At 41.9% G+C, this 26,085-nt stretch overlaps 1 long non-coding RNA gene across 1 annotated transcript; it reads right to left on the reverse strand.

Annotated features, from left to right (window-relative positions):
* On the reverse strand, positions 1–23,761 carry LOC132400301 (uncharacterized). Its single transcript, XR_009514217.1, has 3 exons — positions 23,745–23,761; positions 18,519–18,580; positions 1–357 (listed from the first exon to the last, which is right to left on the reverse strand). It is a non-coding gene; the product is annotated as an uncharacterized LOC132400301 (long non-coding RNA).
* Between the last annotated feature and the right edge of the window lie 2,324 nt (positions 23,762–26,085).

The following is a 26,085-nucleotide window of genomic DNA, read 5'->3' on the forward strand; positions in this document are numbered from 1 at the left end:
CTAAGGTTAGGACTCTATTTGTCAGTAGCCTTTTTTGTGAGGTTTGACTATGCATACCACATACAAGCCTGTCTGTTAATGCATCAGAAAGTCCATCTCTAAAGTCACAGTCTTGGAAAAGTTTGCATAGTTCTGCAACGCCTTCAGAAATGCTTCCTTCCTTTGACTGGTTCCTTTTGTGAAATCTAAAGTTCTCAGCTATTACCAGTGGTGTAGGGCTCAAGTGATTTTGTAAAATTGTAACAAAGAGTGAGAAAGCTAGAGAGTGACAGAATTGATGCACATGCGTAGATAACTGGGCAATGCGCAGAGGTAAGTAATCAGTTCATAGGTGATGCTAGGGGGGCCGGGTCATTGCTGTAAAAGAAATAGATTCATAAATTACATGTACAATATTTACAATACACATGCACATTTTAGCTGGAATGTTTATAAAATTTAACATATAGTAACTGATGGCATTACTTGTATATTTCTGTATAAATGACTCTCTACTGTGTTAGACAAAAGATCATTGCTGACAATCTATTTCTTCCATTCAGAGAGTGGATTAATACAAGAGATTACCTGCCATTTGGTCAGACCCCTGCTCTTGCTGTGGACTCCACTTAGAGTTGTGTATGACTCCATTGAGAGTTTCCCCAGATACCACAAATTTGTTTCAATGCACAAGTTCTAATCAATAAAATTTACTTAAATCACAAAAGTCTGATAAACTATTCCAGTCCATTAGTTTTTAAAAAATCATGAGTTCATTCCTGTATCTCAATGTGTTCCCAATTCTTGATGTACAATTCCCTCCCCAATTATTTGTGTGAATTTAAATACTGTGAGATATTATGTGTCAGATAAAAATAGTCCTGCTTGCCACAAATGCTTTGCCCTTTTCACTGATCAAGTGGCAATGTAACTACTAATAAAAAATTGATCAAATCCATTGTAGCCTCCCAGCTGTAGGAGATGGTACAGGAAAAGTTATTCATAATAAATTAGAAAACTCATGTGAAGTTGACTGGTATCATTTGATAAAAAATGTGTATCCCATGTCTTTATTTACTCCTATAGAATTTCTAGATTGAAGGCTGATTAATGAATAATTAATGGACTATTGCCTTACTGAGTTGTACTGTACAAAGAGTTTCAGAGTTGTCCAGCATTCTGTGTGTTCCTTTGGGTCACTGTGTCCATGGTGACCATCAAATGCCCATTATTTCAAACCCGTTTAACAACTTTTGCTTCGTTGACTTCTATGCTTTGGCAATTCATGTTATGAGAGTGCCTGCCTTCACCATCTCAGACATTTTTTCCAGAATGCCAACATTCCGTGTGCCAAGCAGACACTGGTTTGTGCATAATTAGCCACTTCACAAGGGCCAAGAAAAAGAAGATAGGTTTATGTGGAGTGGCCTTTGTGTGTGTGAGCCCGCGTTAGGATGTGAAGTTCAGGCTTTGGCTAGGAGAGAAAAAGATTGTAGGTAGTTTTTTTTTTGCTTAATTTTAGTTGATTTTTTATTCACAGTTAGAGCAGTGGGGATGCCAGGCAGGATCGTGGAATGCTCCTCTTACAGGATATGGGAAGGCAGGGAGACCTCCCTGTCTCTGATGACTAAACCTGCAAGAAGCACATCGAGTAGCAGTTTCTTTCAGACAGTGTTACAAAATTGGACCTGGAGCTGGATGAACTTCAGATCATTCAGGAGTGTGAGAGGTTGATCAACAGGACATGCACAGAGGTAGTTACACCCAAGGTTCAGGGCACAGGTAACTTGGTGACTGTCAAAAGAGGGAAAAAAGGTTAGGTAGCCACTATGTGACAGCTGTGGCTGTTTCCCCTCAAAAACAAGCACACCACTGTTGGATATAGTTGGGGAGAAAGAAGAACTAGCCACAGTCGTCATATCTCTGGCAATGAGTCTGACTCTTTAGATTAGAAGGGAAGAGAGGTGAAGAGGCAAGCTGTACTTATAAGGGATTCATTGGTCATGGAACAGACAGGACAGTCAGTGGATGAGATCGAGATTTCTGCAAGATATTTTGTATCCCAGGTGCCAGGTTCAGGGATAGCTCAGATCAGGTACACAGCATTCTTAAGTGGGAGAGTAACCAATCAGAGGTTGTGATCCACATCGCTATCGATGTTAAGGTGATGAAGTCCTGCAAAGTGAGTTCAAGGAGTCAAGTGCTAGGTTAAAGGGCAGTACCTTCAGGGTTGTGATTACAGGATTGCTATCTGTGCCATGAGTCAGTGAGGCTAGAAACAGGAAGATCATATGTGGGGTAAGGAAATGGTGCAGGAGGGAGGGCTTCAGATTTTTGGGTCATTAGGCTCTGTTCCAGGGAAGGTGGGACTTGTACAGAAAGGATGGTTTGCACCAGAACTAGAGCAGGACTAATATCCTTGCGGGATTATTTGTTGGTGCTGCATGGGGTGGTTTAAACTAGAGTTGCAGGGGTATAGTGCAGATGGTGGAGTAGTTGTGAGAAAAGATGTTGTTAAGCCTAATGTACAAATCAGTAATCAAAAGGTTGACTGTAGTGGAACTGATGTTCTACGTTGTGTATATTTTAATGCCAGGAGTATTGTAGAAAAGGCGGATGAGCTTAAGACATGGATAAGAACATGGAAATATAACATTTTAGCCATTAGTGAGAGTCAGTGCAGGAGGGGCAGGACAGGCAGCTCAATATTTCATGGTTTCATTGCTTTAAATGTGATGGAGCAGGAGCAATTAAATGAGGAAGGGTGAAATTACTAGTCATGGGAAATGTCACAGCTGTGCTCAGACAGAACAGACTGGGCACCTCGTCAATTGAGGCTATATGGGTGGAACTGAAGAATAGGAAAAGAATGAGCATGTTTAGGTGCCACAGGAGCATAGCAGTTAGCGTGACACCATTACAGCTTGAGGCGTCAGAGCTTGGAGTTCAATCTCAGCACCCTCTGTCAGGAGTCTCTTCATCCTCCTCGTGGCATGTGCAAGTTTTCTCCTGGTCCTCCATTTTCTGCCCAGTCTAAAGACGTACTGGGTAAGTTAATTAGTCACTATAAATTGTCCTTTGATTAGGTTAGGTTCATATTGGGGTAGTTGGGGGTGTCAAAAGGACCTCTTTCATGATGTATTTCTAAATAAAGTAAATAATAGAATTGTGCTATAGACCACCCAACAACCCATGGAGCAAATTAGAGGAGCAAATTTTAAAGAGTTTGCAGACTTTTGCAAGAAATGTAAGTTTGTGCCAGTACATGATTTTAGTTTTCCACATATTGACTGTGACTCACAGATCTCCAACTAGGGAATTAAACAGCTGGTGACGAAAGTTTGTGTCAGGGAACACTTTGTATCTAGTGATCATAGTGCCATTAGTTTCAAGATAACTATGGAGAAGGATATGACTGATCCTTGGATTGAGATTCTAAATTGGAGATAGGGCAATCCTTTACGGTCTGGCAAATGTGGACTGAGAGAGATTTTTAGACAAGGTGTACTTGGTGAGTGAGAAGCCTTGAAAAGTGAAATTTCTGAGAGTACAAAGCTTGTATTCTCAAAATAAAAGGCAAGGATAACTGGCTTAGAAAATCTTTGTTTTTGAAAGATTTTGAGGCCATGGTTAAAAATAAAAAAAGGAGGTGCTTTGCAATTTTAGGCATGAAGGAGCAAATGAGGGAGTATAAGAAATGCAAGAGAACACTTAAGGAGGAAATAGAGATGGCTAAAAGAAAACATGAGGTTGCCCTACCAGACAAGGTGAAGTAGAATCCCAAGGGCTTCTACAGATATAATAAGGCAAAAGGTTATTAAAGGACAAAATTCATCCTTTGATCAGAGTGTTCATCTGTGCATGGGGCTGCAAAAATGAGGAAGATCGTAAATTAATTTTTTGTATTTGTATTTACTCAGGAGGTGTACACAGAGTTTATTTTAGTGAGACAAAGCAGCATGGACTGTATACAGATTACAAAGGAGTAGGTGTTTCATGTCTTGAGGAAACTTAGAGTGGATAAATCCCCAGGGTCTAACAACATAATTACTCGGACCCTGTGGGAGGCTAGTGCAGAAACTGCAGGACCCATAGTGGAGATATTTAATATGTCCTTAGTTTCAGAAGAGGTGTGGAGGATTTGCTGATAGCTAATGTTGTTCTAATGTTTAAGAATGAATCTAAAAATGTGCCGGGAAATTGTAAACCAGTGAGCCTGATATCAGTCGTGGGCAAGTAATTAAAAAGTATTCTAAGGGACTGGATTTGTAAGTATTTGGACAGATGAAAAAATAGTCAACATGGCTTTGTGCGTGGTATGTCATGCCTGACCAAGCTTACAGAGTTTTTCAAGAAAGTTACTAGAAAAGTTGATGAAGACATAGCAGTGGATGTTGTCTGCATGGAGTTTAGCAAGGCAACACACACAAAGTGCTGGAGGAACTCAGCAGGTCCTTTTTTACCTATGAAAAATGTTTTGTCCTTAGATGCTTTCGGGTCTGTTGAGTTCCTCCAGCACTTTGTGTGTGTTGCTTGGATTTCCAGAATCTGCAGATTTTCTCTTGTTTGTGACCTTAGCAGGACCTTTGAAAAGGTCCTGCACGGAAGGTTGGTCAAGAAGGTTCAGTTGCTTGGCATTCAAGATGAGGTAGCAAATTGAATATACATTAGTTTTGCTGGAAAAGCCAGAGTTCAAAGAAAGTTTACAAAGACGTCGCAAGGACTTGAGGAACTGAGTTATAGGAAAGGGACTTTATTCCTTAGAGCATAGAAAAATGAGGGGAGATTTGATAGAGGTATACAAAATTATGAGGGGTAAAGATAAGGTAAATGCAAGTAAGCTTTTTTCCACTGGGTTTGGGTGAGACGACAAATAGTGGTCATGGGCTATGGGGTGGAATTTGAAATGTTTAAGGGGAACAAGAAGGGGAATTTATTCACTTACATGGTGGTGAGAAATTTGAGATAAGAGAAATTTGGATAGGTACATGAATAGGAAAGGTATGGAGTGCTGTGGTCCAGCTGATGGTCAATGGACTAGGCAGATTAATAGTTTGGTATGGACCAGATGAACTAAAGGGGTGGTTTCTGTGCTCCAGTGGTCAATGACTCTACTGCCACCATCCTCTGATGAATAAATTCTTCCTCAATTCCCCTCTATCCTTTTTATTCCTCACCTTAATTGTGTGCTTTCTGGTTTTAGATGTCTTCTTTATCAGGGAAAAGTTCAATATCTGGCATATCTGTGCCTCTCAAAATTTTCTACACCTCCTCAGATTGAGCAAAAGAAAACCAGCCTATCGAGACTTTCTTAAAATTGAAAATTTCTACCTATTCAATATTGTTGTCATACTCTGCACTTTCTTTATTGATTGTGAATATGAAGCAAACATCCCATGTGAATTTCCATGTGCTTGGAATAGTCAGCATCACGAAAGTTCATTGATAACTTATTTTGGACTTCATAGTCCAAAGTTGGTTAGTCAACATCAGAGGTGCATAAAAAGAGCTACCTTTCAAACAGGACAGTGACTGAGATTTAAAGACAGCACATCTCATCAGTTTCTCTGATTTGAGTGGTGACCAATCAGCAAAAGGCAGCGCATAAAAAAAAAATTTACCTTTCACTCAAGTTTACATTCAAAATTTAAAAAGGCAGACCTTCACAGCAGTTTTCTCTAAGTTGGACAATCAATGTCAGGGGTGCATGAAAGGTGCTATCTTTCAATCAGAATGGCAATTGAGGTTTAAAAGGCAGAGCTTTGCTGCAGTTTCTCTGGGTTGAGGAGCAACCAATCAGCAAGAGGTAATGTGTAAAAATAACTACAAGTAACTGCATAACTATCAGGAGAAAGAGAGGAAATGCACAGCCAGTGCAGAGTACACCTCTGGACAGCCCCTCAATAATAAGTTCACAAGTTTAGATATTGTTAAGCGGGTTGACCTACCATGGGGGAGCCACAGTAACCGGGTCTTTGGCACTGAGTCTGGTGCTGTGGATCAGAAGAGCAGAGGGGAGAAGATGACTGTAGTATTGATAGAAGATTCTATAGTTAGAGGCACAGAAATGAGATTCTGAGCAATAGACACCTGGATGGTATGTTGCCTTCCAGGTGGCAGAGTGAAGAATGTCCCAGATCAGGTCCATGGCATTCTTACATTGGTCCAGAGTGAAGGTGAGTAGCCAGATGTATTGGTAGATAGTGGCACCAATGACAGAGGTAGACATGCTGAGAAGACACTGAAGAGAGTTTTTAAGGAGCTAGGAAGAAATTTGAAAAACAGGACCCCCAGGGTAGTAATCTCTGGATTGTTGTCTGTGCCACGTGCCAGAGAGGGTAAGAATAGGATAATTTGGCAGGTGAATGTGTGGCTGAGGAACTGGTGCAGGGGGCAGGAGTTAAGATCTGTGGATCATTAGTATCTTTTCTGGGAAAGGTCCGACCTGTACAAAAGGGATGTGTTACAACCCAAGGTGGTTCAATATCCTCATAGGCAGGTTGACTAGAATTCTTTGGGAGGGTTTAAATGAAGTTGGCAGGGGGATGTGAACTGGAGTAATAGTGCTGAAGACCAGGTAGCTGGTTTACAAGCAGAGGCAATGTATAGTGAGACTCCCAGTAAGAATAGTCTGATGATAGACCAAAACTGCAGTCAACAGGATGAGTTGCAATGGAAAAGGTGGACAAAATCAAAAAGGGTGAATACAGGACTGAAGATGTTTTATTTGAATGAGTGCAGTATATGGAATAAAGTAGATGAATTTCTACGTTACAGAGTGACATGTATGATATTGTAGGCCTCAGTGAATCATGACCAAAAGAAGACTATAGCAGGGAGCATAATGCCCAAGGATACACAGTGTATCGAAAGGGCAGGCAGGAAGGCAGAGGGGTTGGCATTGCTCTGCTGGCTAAAAATGAAATCAAATCATTAGGAAAAGGTGACATAGGGTGGGAAAATGTTGGATCATTGCGGATAGAGTAAAGGATCTGCAAGGATATGAAGACCCTGATGGGAGTTATATACAAATCCCCAAACAGTAGTAAGGAAGTGGTCTACAAATTACAATGAACCTGCATGTCAAAAGGGCAATGTTTCAATATTCATGGGGGATTCCAATTTCCAGGTGCAGTAGATTGTGAAAATCCAGTTGGTGCTAGATCCCAAGAGGGAGAAATTTCAAGAATGCCAACAAGATTACTTTTCAGAGCAGTTCGTGGTTGAGCTCACTAAGCGATCATCTATTCTGGATTGTGTGTTGTACAGTGAACTGGAATTGATTAGAGAGCCAAAGGTAAAAGAACCCTTAGCAGCAAGTGATCATAATAGGATTAAATTCACTCTAAAATCTGAGGAGAAGCTAAAGTCAGATGCATCAGTGGTGGCATATAAGGAATTATATAGGCATGAGAAAGAAGTTGGCCAGAATTGATTAGAAAAGAACACTGGCAGAGATGACAGCAGAGCAGCAATGGCTGGAATATGTGGAAGCAATTTGGAAGCCACAGGATAGACACATCCTAAAGAGGAGGAGGTATTCTAAAGGCAAGATGTCAAGAAAAGTCAAGCCAATATTAAAGCCAAGGGGAGGACATGTAGAGCAAAAAAGAGGCTTGGGAAGCTTTAGGATTTGCAAACCAACAGAAGACAACTAAAAGGGTAAAGATGGAACACTAAAGTAAGATAGCCAATGATATTAGAGGGGATATCAAAAGTTTCTTCAGATACATAAAGTGTAAAAGAGAAGCTAGAGTGGAGATTAGACCACTGGAAAATGAAGCTGGAGAGGTAGTGATGGGGGACAAGGCAATGGCAGCAGAACTGGATAAGTATTTTGCATCAGTCTTCACTGTGGAAGACACTAGCAGTATGGCGGATATTCCAGGTGTCAGGGGTCATGAAGTGAATGAAGTTACCATTACTAGAAAGAAGGTTCTTGGGAAACTGAATGGTCTGAAAGTAGATCAGTCAATTGGACCAGATGGTGTACACCCCAGGATTCTGAAAGAGGTGGCTAAAGAGATCATGGAGGCATTAGCATTTATCTTTCAAGAATCACTATATTCTGTAATGGTTCTGGGGGACGGGAAAATTTTTGTTCCACTTTTCAAGAAGGAAGAGAAAGAAAATTATAGGCCAGCAAATCTGAGTGATAAAATAGACCATAGTCACATGGATTACTCAAGGTAAAACCTTGCCTGACAAACCTGTTGGAATTCTTTGAAAAAATTACAAGCAGGATAGGCAAAAGAGTATTAATCGATGTGGTACACTTGGATTTTCAGAAGGCATTTGACAAGGTGCCACAGAAGAGGCTGCTTAACGAGTTGCGAGCCCATGGTATTACGGAAAGATTCTAGCATGGATAAAGCAGTGGCTGGTTGTCAGGAGGAAAAGACTGGGAATAAAGGGAGCCTTATCTGGTTGGCTGCCGGTGACTAGCGGTGTTCCACAGGGGCCTATGTTGGTACTGATTCTTTTTACATTGTATGTCAGTGATTTAGATGACAGAATTGATAGCTTTGTTGCAAAGTTTGCAGATGATGTGAAGATAGGTGGAAAGGCAGATAGTTTTGAGGAAGCAGAGAGGCTACAGAAGGACTTAAATTAGGAGAATGGGCAAAGAAGTGGTAGATGCAATACAGTGTTGGTTCATTCACTTTGGTAGAAGAAATGGAAGTGTTGACAATTTTCTAAATAGAGAGAAAATATTAAAAAAAAACAAGGAGCAAAAGGACTTGTGAGTCCTTGAGCAGGATTCCCTAAAGATTAATTTGCAGGTTAAGACTGTGGTGAGGAAGGCAAATGCAATGCTAGCACTAGAATATAAAAGCAAAGATGTAATGTTGAGAATTTACAAAGCATTAATGAAGCCTCACTTGGTGTATTGTAAACAGTTTTGGGTCCCTCATCTTAGAAAGGATGTACTGAAACTGGAGAGGGTTCAAAGGACGTTCACAAAAGTGATTCCAGGATTGAACAGCTTGTCGTATGAAGAGTATTTGATGGCTTTGGGCCAGTATTCACTGGAATTTAGAAAAAATGAGTGGTGACCTCATTGAGACATATCAAATGGTGAAAGGCCTTGATTGAGAACATGTGGAGAGGATGCTTCCTATGGTGGGAGAGTCTAAGACCAGAGGACAGACACAGCCTCAGATTAGAAGGGTGTCATTTTTGAACAGAGATGAGGAGGAACTTCTTTAGCCAGAGAGTGGTGAACCTGTTAAATACATTGCCACAGGAATCTGTGGAGACCAAGTCTTTATGTATACTTAAGGCAAAGGTTGATAGGTGTTTGATTGGTCAGGGCATGAAGGGATATGGTGGTGGGGGGATGTTGGGGGTAGACAGAGGATTTGGAGCTGAGAGGAAAATTGGATCAGCAATGATGAAATGGCAGAACAGACTCAATGGGCCAAATGGCCTAATTCTGCTCATAAATCCATGGTCTTATTGCCTTATTTAAAAGTTAGTCCAAAAAGAGAGAAGGCATTTATGGATTTGACATTCGGGAATTAAACTGGACAGGCACAAATTCTTAATGAATACTTTGTAGCTGTATTTATAGTGTTGATGCAGCCATTAGGTATGGTGTTGTCTGCATTAATATTCGCAATGCTTCTGACAATACCCCACTTGGGTCAATTCAATCCATGGCAAATTGGATCTGAAACTGATTCACTGGCAGAAAGCAAAGGCTAACAGTTGCTAGATGAGTGGGTTTTATAACTGGAAGCCTATAATCATTGTGGTCTGTACACCGTCCCCTGGATTTCACAATATATATTAACGAGTTACATTTAAGTTTCATGTGCATGGTAAGAAAGTTTGTAAGTGATGCATATTTCACCATTTGGTTGACAGGAGGAATGCTTTAGTTTGCAGGTAGATCAGGTATTCAGAAACTCTGCAAATAGGTATTAGTTCAGGAAAGTCTAAGGTTATGCACTTGGACAGAATTATAAAATTGTAGGATCATGCAGCACCAAAACATATCTTTTCAGCCCAACACGAGTGAATCTGCAGATGCTGGAAATAAATAAAAACACAAAATGCTGGCAGAACTCAGCAGAATGGCTGATTTTCCTCTCTAAGATTCCCTGTAATTACATGGTTACTGGGTAGACTTGATGCCCCGCTCTGTCTGTGGGAGCAACAAGAGGGTGAGTCGTATGCTTTAACCTGAGTCCAGTGTTTCCACTGGCTGCCTCGCCGAGTCTGCACACAAACACACGCATCATTGGTTAAAATTACTGTCTGTGGTCCTATCCACCTGGGGGCAAACCCCAGCCTTTCTGGCAGCACCCTCACCATGACTTGTTCGCCAGGCTGTGGAAGGACTATCTCCGCTGTTTTGCTCGGTCCTTCAACGCTTTAAGTTGGTTACAAAGGTCTTTCACATATTGGGTCACTCTATCCCTGTAAGCCCCAGGCTCCCCGCAACCCGTGATTACCCCATAAGGGAGTCGTATTGCTTACCCCTCAATAACTCGTAGGGGCTAAGACCCAACCTGTGGTCGGGGTTGCGCGCAATCTCATCGGGATTCCTGGTAATACATCAACCCATGTCTTTCCTGTCTCAGCTATAGCTTTGGCTAATGCATTCTTGATTGTTGGTTCATCCTTTCTACCATCCCTGAACTCTGGGGGTGGTAGGGTACGTGGAACCATTGTCGAATTCCTAGCATTCGGCACATTTCCTTCATCACTTTCCCCGTGAAATGTGCTCCCTGATCTGAATCCACCTGGACCGGGATTCCCCATCTTGGAAGGATTTCCTGAACTGGGATCCATGCAGCGGTGCTGGTGGTGTAGTCCCTTGTTGGGAAAGCCTCTACACACCGGGTGAAGTATTCCATAATTACTAGACAGGAGCTTTCCCCCCTGCTTTTCGGCAGGGGCCCTGTGGATGTTTTCCCAGGGTCCCCTCGGTCGAGGCTGATTTGCCAGCTGCAGCTTTCTGTCCTTACCAGGGTTATGCTGGGCACAAATGAGATACAACGGCAGCAGAATTTCTCAACATCCCCGCCCATCCCTGGCCACCACCAGTCCTGCCAGTGGGTTGTGATCATGGTCTGCCTTCCCTAATGCATCGCCCCAAAATATAACTTCAATGGCATCTGCCTAATACATGGTGGGGTCACTGCGACTCCTTCCTTCCCGTGTGTCCAGCACCTTTGCCCCTTTTCTCCTCCATTTTCCCCTCTCTTCTGCCTCCACATCTTCATAGAATTTTACTAAACTGGCTTCTCTCATTCCTTCATGCATGCCTGCAATTTCAATTGCCTCTTGTTCTTCTGCTGCCCTCTTCGCAGCAGCATCTGCCACTCATTTCCCTTCTGTTTCATGCTATCACTTTTCTGGTGCGCTTTTACCTTAATCACTGCCACCTCTTCTGGCCGGCTCACTGCTTCCAGTAGCTGCTGTATTAGGTGCCCATGCTGAATATTAGCACCTGTTGTTAATGGACATGATCCACTGGTCTTTACTAGCCATTTAGGCAAGTTAGTAGTGGCCGCAGTTTCTCTGGATATCCCCTGATGTTTTTGTTCCTTCGCTATACCCTGAACAGTGCTCAGTGAGTCAGTTTTATAGGGTCCTGCTTAGGGGGTTTATACAGACCCTCCTCTATTTTAACTGTGTTTATCTTTACTTGATCACAATCTTGCTTGTGTGTAGCCCACACAGCTGGGAACTGCCGAAAAGGTAACGCATAGATACCATCCGGGTGGCAGTCTCCGGTGATCGGGGCAGCCGCGACTATGCTAGGCAGGTTGTGTATTCTGTTGGTTGTACACGTTCACTGCCCCTGACTTGTCCTTATTATTTCTCCCTTTCCCGAATCTATAACAGCTCCTGCTTCCCTTAGGATGTCTGTTCCAAGGATAGTGCCCTCGATATTGGACATACCCAGAAATAGACTGGAAGCTGCACTCCCCGATTTCTAGTATTTGCGACTCGCTTCTTTCTGCTTTTACTGTTTTTCCTCTTACTCCTGTAATATAAGTAGCCTGTCTGGTTGTTGGCAAGGGTAGGTCAGTTATCGATACCGATGCCACGGTGTCCAGTAACACGTTGCATTATCGGCCCCCTAACAATGCTGTTGTGTACATCCGCGGGTCATCAGCACCGGCACTGAAGCCCGTCGCCACATCCTTTTCTGACCTAGGAGCCGTCTTTACTAGGTCTATGTTCTGATCGACAGTCAGACTGGGCACCGATGGGGTGAGTAACTGGGTGTCTGCTGTGACATTCGCCTGGGTTTTCCCTCTCCCTTTTGGACACTGTCTCCAGCCACGTCCCGATAGGCCACGGCTGTAGCATATAAACTCCTTCACTGTCCTATACCTAATCCAACAGTCCTTTGCTAGGTGCCCTGGTTGTCGGCACCTGAAAGAAACCCTCTGTGTCGTCACAGCAGCTGCAGCCACTATAGCTTACATTTCTGTCTTGTACTTTCTTCGGTTTATCTCACTGGCCCACGGAACTATCGCAGAGTATGTCGACCCTACTGTTCCACACGGTAGGCTTATCCAGAAAGTCAGAAGGCATGGGATCCGGGGAAGTTTGGCCAGGTGGATTCAGAATTTTGCTTTCAGAAAGCCGAGGGTCGTGGTGGAGGAAGTACATTCAGATTGGAGGGTTGTGACTAGTGGTGTCCAACAAGGATCAGTTCTGGGACCCCTATTTTTCGTGATTTATATTAACGACCTGGATGTGGGGGTAGAAGGGTGGGTTGGCAAGTTTGCAGACGACACAAAGGTTGGTGGTATTGTAGATAATGTTGAGGATTGTCGAAGATTACAGAGAGACATTGATAGGATGCAGAAATGGTCTGAGAAGTGGCGGATGGAGTTCAACCCAGAGCAGTGCGAGGTGGGACACTTTGGAAGGACAAACTCCCAAGGCAGGGTACAAAGTAAATGGCAGGATACTTGGTAGTTTGGAGGAGCAGAGGGATCTGGGGGTTCATGCCCACAGATCCTTGAAAGTTGCCTCACAGGTAGATAGGGTAGTTAAGAAAGCTTATGGGGTGTTTGCTTTCATAAGTCAAGGGACAGAGTTTAAGAGTTGCGAGGTAATGATGCAGCTCTATAAATCTCTGGTTAGGTCTATGTTCTATTTAATGCTGAAATCTAAAACTTCCTGGTGAGCTGAGCTCAGGCCTTCCTTCAGCATTTTTAAGAAGACTTAGTCATCCCTCCTTGGGTTATCCAACCAGGAATACTCCTTGTACACTCAGTATTTACGTTCTGCATAATCCATGGCTGTCTCATCAGCCCTCTGGGTCACTGCTATTATCGTTTCCCAGCTACTCTCACTTCCCCCCAGCCACTGCCTCACTTCCCCTTTAAAAGAACAATATCTTTCTTCATTATTGGCGGTCCATGTACCATCCTGCACCCCCGGGCCATCCTTTCCCAAATATTCCTCGAGAACTTCGCTTTCACCAACGCATGTATATCTTTAGGGTGTATCTGGTGGATTTCAACCATTTCCTTGAGCTTACGCTAGAATTCTGAATTTACACATGCAACTTTAAATGAAGCAACTCAGACAAAATGCTCTGTTTAAACCCCGGGGATGAAGGGCTTATGAATAGCCGTAATCAAGGTCAAGGGCTGGCTCGGATCATTAGGGTTCTCAACCTGGCGATGCCTGACCTCAATAGGTGCCATTCTGGTAGATCTATCTGGGTAAAACCTCTCCCTGAGATATCCCCACAATACGCAAAATATAAAAGAGTATTCCTGATTGGATAACCCATGGAGGAATGACCAAGTCTTCCTGCTAGCCCAATGTGGGCTGGATATTTATTTGCTAAACACAAAGAGCAATACTTATTTACAAAGTATAGACAATGCTTTCGTTTGAAGCTACATACAAAGCATCACACCTTCTGACTTCATCCTTTCCTCCTGACGCCCACATGTCTGAGTTGATATTGACTGCTTTTTGGAATGCAAGCTAAATCCACAATACATTTATTTGGTATTTTACATGCTAACACAGAGGACAATTCATATTTTTAAAGTATAGATAATTATGTCTTCAAAACTACAGCATCTGATCAAACTGCAAGGTCAGCGGCGTCTGGTATTCACAGCTTTTAGGAAATGCATTGTTATGAACTCAATCCACAGTACTTTGTCAAACAGAAGACTGGTGGCAAAGCCATTTGCTAAGTGTGAATGATCCAAACCCAAAAATTCACTCTAACACACCCCATTGAGTCTGCTTCACCATTCCGTCATAGGTGATTTATTATCCCTCTGAACCCCATTCTCCTGCCTTCTCCTTATATTTTTATACTAATCAAAATCCTATCAACCTCTGCTTGATAAATTCCACTGATTCACTACTCTCTAGCTAAGGCAATTCCTCCTCATCTCTGTTCTAAATTAACCTTCCTCTATTCTGAGGCTGTCCCATCTGGTCCAAGACTCACCCACTATTCGAAACAAGCTCTTTACATCCACTCTATCTCAGATTTTCAATATTTGATAGGTTTCAAGGAGATGCTGCCTTAATTCTTCAGAATTCCACCAAATGCAGGCCCAGAGCCAGCACATGCTCCTCACGCATTAATCTTTTAATTCCTGGAATCATTCTCACGAAACTCCTGTGAACCTTCTCCACTCAGAACATTTTTTCTTAGATATGGGACCTAAAACAGCTCACAGTTCTCAAAGTACAGTCTGACCAATGCCTTATAAAGCCTCAGCATTACATCATTGCTTTTATATTCTCGTCCTCTTGAAATATGTTTTTTTTCCAATGATGCACATTTCAACAAAAGTATTTCAAGGTAGCGTAATGGCTGGGCTGGAAGAGTTGCTACCTCACAGACCTGGCAGCGCCAGTTAAATCTTGGCTTCCTGTGTTGTCTTCATGCATGACCATGTGTGTTTTTTCCTTCCAGGAGCTCCAGTTTTTTTCTCTCACATCCAAAATACAGTATATGCAACCATCCAAACCACAAGGTAATATTTGGCTTAATTGGAGCTATACTAACTTCTAGTAACTGCATAATCATGTGGAGATGGAACCACTAAATGTTCATAAGAATCTTTTCAAGTTAATCAGCCATCATCCTTTTTGCAGAATGGGACATGGTCCAGGAAGCAAATGCCAATTATAGATTCTCCAAGTCCTTCCTCCTTGTATCCAGAGATACCGGCCACTTGACAGATGCACTGCCATCTGGCTGGTCAGCGGACACACCACATGCCAATCAACATTTGGGCCCTCCCAACTAATCAATGCACACCTTGGTCACCTTAACTGGATTATCTCGCCCAGCCCCATGCTATAAAAGGTGAGACTTGTCCCTGGCTCAGTCTGTCTTACAGACCACCTTATTGAAGGTAAGTGGATTGATTTATGCTTGGGAAGGTCTATCGTTTGTCCTGGTAAGGGAGCCGCAGCTATCCAAGGTCAAGGGGGATAGCTGTTGTCATGCTTTTCCCTTGTTCTTTGTTTGTGTAATTGTACCCTGTCCCCACACCGCTTCCTGTGTATTGTAGTTGCTTGTGTTGACCCAACTTCCCCTTTAATGATAAATTCCTTTTTATTAAAACTGTGTGTGTCCAGGCCTCTACTGTTGAGACTCAAAGAACCAGTTATTTCCATCACAACACTCCTCCACATTTCCCTCCACCTAACTATACAGAGGGCCCTTTCAGAAACGTTACTACTATATACAATTAAAAATCAGGCAGCCTGGGTCTAATTGGGTCCAATAACAAGAAATGGGTCCATTAAGAATCCCTGGTGAAAGACTATGAACCTGAAATATTGTTTCATATTTCCAGAATCTGCAATAGACAATAGACAATAGGTGCAGAAGTAGACCATTCGGCCCCTCGAGTCTGCACCGCCATTCTGAGATCATGGCTGATCATTCACTATCAATACCCAGTCCCTGCCTTGTCCCCATATCTCTTGATTCCCCTATCCATCAGATATCTATCTAGCTCCTTCTTGAAAGCATCCAGAGAATTGGCCTCCACCGTCTTCCGAGGCACATTCCACACCTCCCCAACTCTCTGGGAGAAGAAGCTCTTCCTCAACTCTGTTTTAAATAACTGACCTCTTATTCTCAATCCATGCCCTCTGGTACTGGAATTCTCAATCCATGCCCTCTGGTACTGGTACTGCAGTGCCCACAAGTCTGACCAATTTTGAAAGAACAGTGAAAAAAAAATTATACATCAATCTAGAACAACTGTTTGCTTTAAGTTAGTTGTTGCTGATGTGCCCATGAGGCCGGAGCACTTACACGCTGGTATGTTGCAATCTCCCCTACTGCGAAACAACCGTTGGTAGTATATAGTACTTGGCGTAGGTGTGAAGACGTCCTGAAACAGCATCAGAAGTCAATTAATAGTAATGTTGAAGACTGCGGGAAAAGCGCTGAAAGGACCCTCTCCTATAAGGTGTTGTAATAACTCTTCCTTTGTCAGGACTTCGACCCAAAACGTCGCCTATTTTCCTAGATGTTGCCTGGCCTGCTGAGTTCCTCCAGCGTATTGTGTGCGGTGCTCGGATTTCCAACAACCGCAGATTTTCTCTGGTTTGCAATTAGTTTCTGTAATAATTTGGGGTTGTAGATTTTTTTTATTGATTTTACGTTGGGGTCGATGTAGGCGAAGAGATATTTTCAGGTTTGTTCTTAAAATGGATAGATTCGTAAAACATTGACTCCAGCCATTCACTATTCCAAGAATTAGCTCAGAGTGGAAAATATTCTCCACTGGAGGGCAAAACAGCGAACGACAGAGCTTTCCCCTTGTTCCGATGTCAGGTCGGAGAACAGCGGATTCTAACAGCTTTAAATAAAGTGCAGCGCCTCAATCGCGATCGAGAGTAACTTCAAATTTTGCTCGTCATACAGGCTGAAACAAACTCTCCGGCCACCACATCGCCATCGCTTTTGCCCATTTGCACTAATCCCATTTGTTCACGAAGGTCAGTATCTTTCTGTCTTCTCTGTAAGTATTTCGGAAATGCAAAAATTGATCCCAACTCCGCATTCAGCAGTGAATTTTAGGTATTTGTGTAAATAGTCATTCCTCAAATCCCTTTTAAGATAATTCTTATCAACATATACTCATGCTGTCATATCCCTAACGCAGATAAAAATACATTGACATTATTTACATCTCTTATAGTTTATATACTTCTAACAGTTTCTCAGCCAGCTTCGCTCAAGGGAAAGCAAGCCCAGCCTATTCAATTGCTCCCAAGTAAAGCCATCCAAACCAGCATCAGCCTGGCATACAACGGCACACTCTATACAATTGCCTTACATAAAACTGCTCTAATCTTTCATCTGTCTCCTCTCGCTTCCAATCGGATAAAATAAAGCAATACTGTACGGGAAAACAATTTTTGCCTGTTGCCTGATAAACGTAAAACGCACTACATATATATGTTTATATGCTGCGTTTATATATATATAAACGTTTTATATATATATATATAACGAAGGTAGGCTAATTTCCCATTTGCCTGAAAAACCCGGGACTTCTGTCCTCAAGTCACCCTGGTCAGACCATTCATAAAATGCGCGGAGCTGCCATTGTGCTGATTTATCATTTTGATTTCGCTTCTCTCCTCCGAATTCGTTTACCTCCGGCTTTCGGTGTGAAAACACCCTCCTGTCGACATCACTTCGCGACGGTTAAATGTACAGGCTGACTTACTGACCACTCGCGTTCTCAGGGGAGCGCGGCAGTGTTACCTAACTGTACCCAAATCGAAAATAACCCGCCCCCCATAGAATCGTCAATTCACACCTTTTTGAACAATATCTGTAATGCACATAGGATCCTTATAACAGTAAGCAAAAACGCATTCTCAATACCAAGATTGACGAATGCCCAAGAAACAATGAAATGCGATAAGTACGAGTCAGCACCAACATCCCTATTATAATCTTAAACCAAGGGCAGGCAATTCCTGAAGATCAAATTTGTGGTCGACTTGCTGCGGGAGATCCAATTAATTTCCTCATCCTGGTTCTTCCGAGGATTTGGGGCTTCTAGTATCGAAGAGAATTCCATCGTCCCGTAACTTCGTGAGATTTGTCCTGTCTTTACTACCTCCAGCTCAAAGAATAACGACAATCTCTACCTGATCATTTCTGATTGAAAGAGTAAAGCCTCCAGACCTCGATCGGTAACACAGAGAGAGCAAGGAAACCGACAGGGGTTAGTCAAGGTACTGCCGACATTCTTTTGCACTTCACTGGTTTTTCAGGAATGGAAATTAAACTTTCTGATACTACATAAAACACAATTCAAAACTCGGCCGGTTATTCATTAATGAGCATTTTGTTGAGTATATCCGACTAAACTTTTTAAAAAGGATACACATGTGATAAATGGTCACTGATGTTATTTTACAAGGGGTAGCGAGCAGGATCAGACAAATAGCATTAAGCAATCTCTGTTTTGCTTGACTGTAGTCAAACCATTTCGAAGTATCTATTTTAACTGGATGTCTATTCAAGAAAAAAAAACTCGTACCTTTAAACAATGGTTGATAAACTGGATCTTTGTTGCTCTCGCCTTGAAACGTGTCTTTTTCCCTGTCACCGTTCGGGAAAAAATGGACAGTTGCTCAAAAAATATATAATTCTTCTCGGTGTGCACTTTATTCCATAAACTACACCATTTCAGTGGTGCCTCCAAGCGCAGGCCCTTATATAGTAAATGATGCATGTGGTAGTTCAATATAATGTTATCGACTTGAGGTGGGTGGGTGGTAAACAATAAAACGTCTGTAGATGCAACCTGGCCTGCTGTGTTCCTCCAGCATTTTGAGTGTGTTGTTTGGATTTGCAGCATCTGCAGATTTTCTCTTGTTAACAATAAAAGTCTACTTGGCGACCTTTGTTAAATAAATTGTTAGAATGTTCCCAGCCTTTCACTGACTATATTCAGACGTAATCGGACCCCACCAGTTTACCCCAGTGGGTCTTTAATTGGAAACGTGTTAACATTGTTTGAAAAATTCGTCCTTCCCGATCAGACACTCCAAAAATTGCATCATTTTCACCCTCCCAAATAATGATGAGGCCGGCGCTGAATGACAGGGCTGCGTAGATAGAAACATAGAAAACTTACAAAACAGCGCAATACAGGCCCTTCGGCCCACAATGCTGTGCCTAACATGTCCTTATCTGAGAAGTTACCTAAGGTTACCTCCATTTTTCTAAGCTTCCAGGAGTCTCTTAAAAGATCCTATGGTATCCGCCTCCACCATCATTCCCAGCAGCCCATTCCACACATTCACCACTCTGTGTGGAAAAACTTACCCCTGACATCCCCTCTGTACCTACTTCCAAGCACCTTAAAACTGTGCCCTCTTGAGCTAGCCATTTCAGCCCTGGGAAAAAACCTCTGACTATCCACACAATCAAAGCCTCTCAATATCTTATACACCTCTATCAGGTCACCTCTCATCCTCTACTGCTCCAAGGAGAGTCTGACCAGGGTCCTATATAGCTGTAACGTTACATCTCGTCTCTTAAACTCAGTAGCACGATTGATGAAGGCCAAAGCACTGTATGCTTTCTTAACCACAGAGTCAACCTGCACAGCTGTTATGAGTGTCCTATGGACTTGGACGCCAAGATCCCTCTGATCCTCCACACCACCTAGTCTTACCATTGAGACCAGGAACTTTTCTCTCTTTCTCTCTCTCTCAGTTTCCTTCTCTAAAACATGAAAACCCATAACTGATAATACATTCCTGGCCTTTGCAGGTTATTCAATGATCACCAGGAAGCGATTTCTGATAGACCTATTTAGACCATAAGATGGGCCATTGGGCCCATCAGTCTGCTCTGCTATTTTGTCATGGCTGATCCATTTTTCCTTTCATCCCTCCCCCCCCATTCCCTCATGCTGACCAACCAAAAATCTATCTGTCTCTGCCTTAAATATAAAGATATGACCTCCACAATTGCCTGTGGCAACAAATTCTACAGACTCACCTTTCTGTCTAAAGAAATTCCTCTTCACCTCTGTTCTCTAAGGACACCCCTCTCTTCTGAGGCTTTATCATCTGGTGCCTGAATCTCCTACCATAGGAAACACCCTCTCCACATCCACTCTATTAAGTCCTCTCACTATTTGCTAGGTTTTAATTAGGTCACCCCTCATTCTTCTGAATTTCATTGAATAAAGGACCAGATGCAATTCATATGACAAGCCATCCAATCCTAGAATCATTTTCGTGAATGTCCAGTTTCAGTACGTCCTTTCTAAGATAATGGGCCCAGAACTTCTCACAATAGTCCAAGTGAAACCTCACTAGTGCTTTATAACACCTCAACAACACACCCTTGCTTTCATATACTAGTTTCCTTTGAAGTGGATGTGAACATTGCATGCCTTCCTCAACTGCAAGTTCACTCTTAGGGAATCCTGCGCATGGACACCAACGTACCTTTTTGCATCAGTTATTTGTATGATCTCTCTCTATTTAGAGAATGGTCAGCCCTTTTATTTCTTCACTAATGTACATGACCTTGCACTTCCTGTCTCTGTATTCCACTGATACTTCTTTGTCCATTCTCCTAGTCTGTTTAAACACTTCAGTAGCCTCTCTACTTCCTCAAAAATACCAGCCTCTTCACCTATTTTCATATCATCTGCAAACTTTGCAACAAATCCATCAATTCCATCATCCAAATCATTGGCATACAATGTAAAACCTGTGTAGCACCAGTGATCACCGGCAGCCAATCAGAAAAGGCTCCCTCTATACCCAGTCTTTGGTTCCTGCCAGTCCATGCTAGAATCATTGCTGAAATACCATGGGCTTGTATCTTGTTAAGCAGCCTCATGTAAAGCACCTTGTCAATGGTCTTCTGAACATCAAAGTACACAACATTGAGAGGAAAATTGGATCAGCAAACTCAATGGGCCTAATATTGTTCTTCTATGATCTTCTGGTCAACCTACTCTCTATTGTCTATCCTGCTTGTTACTACTTCAAATTTTCCCTTGAGGAAACCATGCTGACTATGGCCTATCTTATCACGTACCTCCAAGTATCCCAAAACCACATACTTGACAATCGACTCCAATACTTTCCCAGCCACTGAGGTTAACTAACCAGTCAATAATTTCCTTTCTTCTGCCTCTCTCCCTTCTTGAAGAGTCAAGTGACATCAGCAACTTCCAGAACCATTCCAGATTCTAATGATTGTTGAAAGATCATTATTAAAGCCTCCATGGTCTCTTCAGCCACCTATTTCTGAACCCTGGGGAGTACACCATCTGGTTCAAGTCACTTATCCACCTTCAAACCTTTCAGTTTCCCAAAAACCTTCTCCCTTGTAATGGCAACTTAAGGCAATTCATGACCTTTGATATCTGGAACTTCTGGCATTCTGCTTGTGCCTTCCACAATGAAGACTGATGCAAAATACTTATTCAGCCTGTCCCCATTTCCTTATCCCCCATTATTACCTTTCCAGCACCTTTTGCAGTAGTCTGATATCTTCTCTCTCCTCTCTTTTACACTTTATGTATCTGCAGAAACTTTTGGTATCTTCTTTAATATTATTGGCTGGCTTACTTTTGCATATGATCTTTCCTTCTCAATTACTTTTTAGTTATGTTATGTTGGTTTTTTTAAAGCCTCCCAATCCTCAAACTTCCACTAATTTTTACTCTATTATATGCCCTCCCTTTGGCTTTTATGTTGGCTTTGACTTCTCTTGTTATCGATGGTTGTATCATCTTGCTGTCAGAACACCTCTTCCTCTTTGGGATGTACATATCCTGTACTTTCTGAATTGCTTCCAGAAATTCCAGCCATTGCTGCTCTGCTGTCATCCTTGCCAGTGTTATTTTCCAGTCAATTCTGGCCAACTCCTTTTGTGCTTTTGTAATTCCCTTCACTCCAATGTGTAATACTGATTCATCAGAGTTTACCTTCTTCTCAAATGTAAGGGTGATTTCAATCCTATTATGATCACTTGCTGCTATGGGCTCTCTAATCAATTCCAGTTCATTGCACAACACTGAGTCCAGAATAACTGATCCTCAAGTATTTATCAGTATGTTTAACTTACAACGCAACAAATTATTGGAAAGGTTGCTATATGGAAAACAGTTAAAGATGATGGGAGGTGTTTATATTTACATGTTACTATATATTGCAGTAAAATTCCTCCATTGTCTACAGAGTTTCTTAAAGGTAAGTTCATTTTGACTTGGAGAATCTTTGATTAAAAATCACCAAATCACCAGCCTCGGATGGGAAGCGGGATGCAGCTTTCGAGTGGTGGATGTTAATTTCTTGAAATGTAAATCCCTTTAACCTGTCTGTTTCTTCAGGACATGTCCAGCACTCCTTTCAGGTTAATACAGATATTAAAGTCAAGCTGAATAAAAAATGGAAACATCAGTTGTTTGCCCAATTCTTCTGAAACTGGCAACTTTAGTTTTTTAACTTCCTATTTAATATAAACTACTACTGCTTTAAATGAAGATACATCACATATTAAATCCCAGAAAAGAAACAGACAGTAATTAGAAGCATTCTATGGTGGAGGAATGGACAGTAGCACCATTCATCAACAGATGAAAGGGACTCATTGTGTTTAAGTGAATGTGAACATTGGGAGCTGATTTGCAGTAGGATTAGGTTGGCACTGATCAAGCCATTCAAGCAATGGTTGCACATGAGTAGCAGAATTAATTGCTGCAGAAACCACTTTGGGAAATATATGTATCAGAGTTTGTTTACCAGCGACGGATGTTATTTTTTGAAAATGGTGACTATCCCACTTCTTCCCACTAGGTGCCATTCATTCACTAAGTTATGAGTATATTATGAGTCACATATTATTTTTTATCATTTAGTCTTAATAAACATGATTCAATTTTCTGTTTACTAAGTTTGATGAGAAAAAATTACTAACATGAACCTTCAATCTGATCTGAAGGCTTTACTACTCAAATACAGTATTTTCTTCCAAATACTGGCTAAAAGTGAGTAAGATTTTGTTGCACCTTAATGGGAAGGTGAACAACTCTGGAGTTTTGGGCTCCATTTGCAGGTTGAAAACTTCATTCTAGATCAAATTGCTAGAAATCTCACATATTAAAACAACAAGAGTTATTGAATTAGTAAGTGCGAAGTTCAAAACTTATTATCAAAGTACATATATAATCACCATATACTACCTTGAGATTTATTTTCTTGTAGACATTCACGGTAAATACAAAAAACACAATAGAATCAATGAAAAACTGTATGCAAAGATGGACAAGAAATCAATGTGCAAAAGTCAACAAATTGTGCAAATACAAAAAAGAAAATATTGCATACTGAGAACATGAGTTGCAGAGTCCTTGAAAGTGAGTCTACATGGTATGAGAGCAGTTCAGTTTTGGGGTGAGTGAAGTTAGCCCCTCTGGTTCAAGAGTCTGATGATTAAGGGTCAATAACCTGGTGGTGTGGGATTTGATGCTCCTGTACTGCCTTTCTGATGGCAGCAGCAAAAAGAGAGCATGGCCTGGTTGGTGGGGTCCTTGATTATGGATGCTGCTTTCCTGCAAATGCGCTTCTTGTAGATGTGCTCAATGGTGGTGAGGGCTTTACCTACGATGGGCCGGGCTGTATCCTCTACTTTCTGTTGGTTTTTCCATTCAAGAACTTTGCTTTCTTCCATATCAAATGGTTTATTATTGCTAATTGTACCAACGGAGTGAAAAGCATATCTTACATACCTTTCATATGATGTCTTGTATACTCTTCATGTAGATCAATCCATTATAACACTGAAAAGGGATAGTACAAGATAAAACAACAGAATGCAGAATAAAGCATGCAGTTACAGAGAAAGTGTAGTGCTGGGAGACAATAAGGTACAAGGACATAACAAAGTAGATCATCTGATGGCTAATCAATATAACCTTACATATCCTTATAACAATGGGATAGAAGATGACCTTGAGGTTGGTGGAATGTGCTTTCATGCATTTGTATCTTCTGCCCAATGAGAGGGAAGAGAACATCTGGGGTATATGGGCTCATTGATTATGATGGCTCTTTTACTCAGACAGCAAGAAGTGTTGACACAGTCCATGGAGAGGAGGTTGTTTTTCATGGTGTGCAAAGCTGTGTCCAGAATTCTGTGATAATGGGTAGAACAGTTGTCGTAATCATACAGTCACAGAAAAGTACAGCACATACTGTGTTGCATGTGGATAGAATACTTTTAATGCTGCATCATAACAAATTGGTGAGGGTTACAGGGGTCATGCCAAATTTCTTTAGCCTCCTGAGGAAATATAGATGCATTCGTTAACAGAGAAACTTTGACCCAGAGCTTCAGAAATGAGAGAGAAGAATAGGTGTCGAAATGAAAAAATGGATAATAAATATATCACAAATATTATCAATGTGTTAATTTTCATGGGCATTACTAAAAACTACAAAATGTTGCCAATGCTGGAAATATGAAATAAGAACAAAAGATACTGAAATTACTAAGCAGTTCAGGCAACCATCTGTGGAGGGGATTGCAAAAGCAATGTTTCAAGTCAGAGACCCTTCACCAAATGTGTTCAGCAGTTTGTTTTCATTTGAAGTTTTATAGTTTGTCTTCTGGGAGCAGAGGCGTTTGAAGTAGAAATTTCAGAGAACAGAGCTCTATACAGTTGATGACTTTAATAATAATTTAAAAGATTCTTGGAGAAGTTTCTACATCAATAATTCTTGCTGTTCTCTTTACCAGACCGGTAGCAGTAAATCTAGGGATCTTACTACTTTGTCAAGGGCAGATCATGCCTTACAAGCCTGATTGAATTTTGAGGATGTGACTAAACACATTGATGAAGGTAGAGCAGTAGATGGAGTGTTTATGGATTTCAGCAAGGCATTTGATAAGGTACCCCATGCAGGGCTTATTGAGAAAGTAAGGAGGCATGGGATCCAAGGGGACATTGCTTTGTGGATCCAGAACAAGCTTGCCCACAGAAGGCAAAGAGTGGTTGTAGACGTGTCATATTCTGCATGGAGGTTGGTGACCAGTGGTGTGCCCCAGGGATCTGTTTTGGGACCCATTCTCTTTGCAATTTTTATAAATGACCTGGATGAGGAAGTGGAGGGATGTGTTAGCAAGTTTGCTGGTAACACTAAGGTTGGAGGTGTTGTGGATAGTGTGGAGGACTGTCAGAGGTTACAGTGGGACATTGAAAGGATGCAAAACTGGGCTGAGAAGTGGCAGATGGAGTTCAACCCTGATAAGTGAGAAGTGGTTCATCTGGGTAGGTCAAATATGATGGCAGAATATAGTACAAATGGTAAGACTCTTGGCAGTGTGGAGGATCAGAGGGATCTTGGGGTCTGAATCCAAAGGACGCTCAAAGCAACTGCGCAGGTTGACTCGGTGGTTAGGAAGGCGTACGGTCTATTGGCCTTCATCAATCGTGGAATTGAATTTAGGAGCTGAGAGATAATGTTACAGCTATATAGGACCCTGGTCAGACCCCACTTGGAGTACTGTGCTCAGTTTTGGTCGCCTCACTACAGGAAGGATGTGGAAGCCATAGAAAGGGTGCACAGAAGATTTACAAGGATGTTGCCTGGATTGGGGGGCATGTCTTATGTGGATAGATTGAGTGAACTCGGCCTTTTCACCTTGGAGCGATGGAGGATGAGAGGTGACCTGATAGAGGTGTATAAGATATTGAGAGGCATTGATCACGTGGATAGTCAGAGGCTTTTTCCCAGGGCTGAAATGGTTGCCAGGAGAGGACACATGTTTAAGGTGCTGGGGAGTAGGTACAGAGGAGATGTCAGGGGTAAACTTTTTACTCAGAGTGGTGAGTGCATGGAATTGGCTGCCAGCAAAGGTGGTGGAGGCAGATATGATAGTCTTAAGAGACTTTTGAATAGGTACATGGAGCTTAGAAAAATAGTGAGCTATAGGTAAGCCTAGTAATTTCTAGGGTAGGGACATGTTTGGCAAAACCTTGAGGGCTGAAGGGCCTGTATTGTGCTGTAAATTTTCTATGTTTTTATAAGTATGAATTTTAATCCTAGATCAATATTATCTAGGAAATT

The sequence above is a fragment of the Hypanus sabinus genome, chromosome 10, assembly GCF_030144855.1.
Source record: "Hypanus sabinus isolate sHypSab1 chromosome 10, sHypSab1.hap1, whole genome shotgun sequence".
NCBI classification, from domain to species: Eukaryota; Metazoa; Chordata; class Chondrichthyes; order Myliobatiformes; family Dasyatidae; genus Hypanus; species Hypanus sabinus.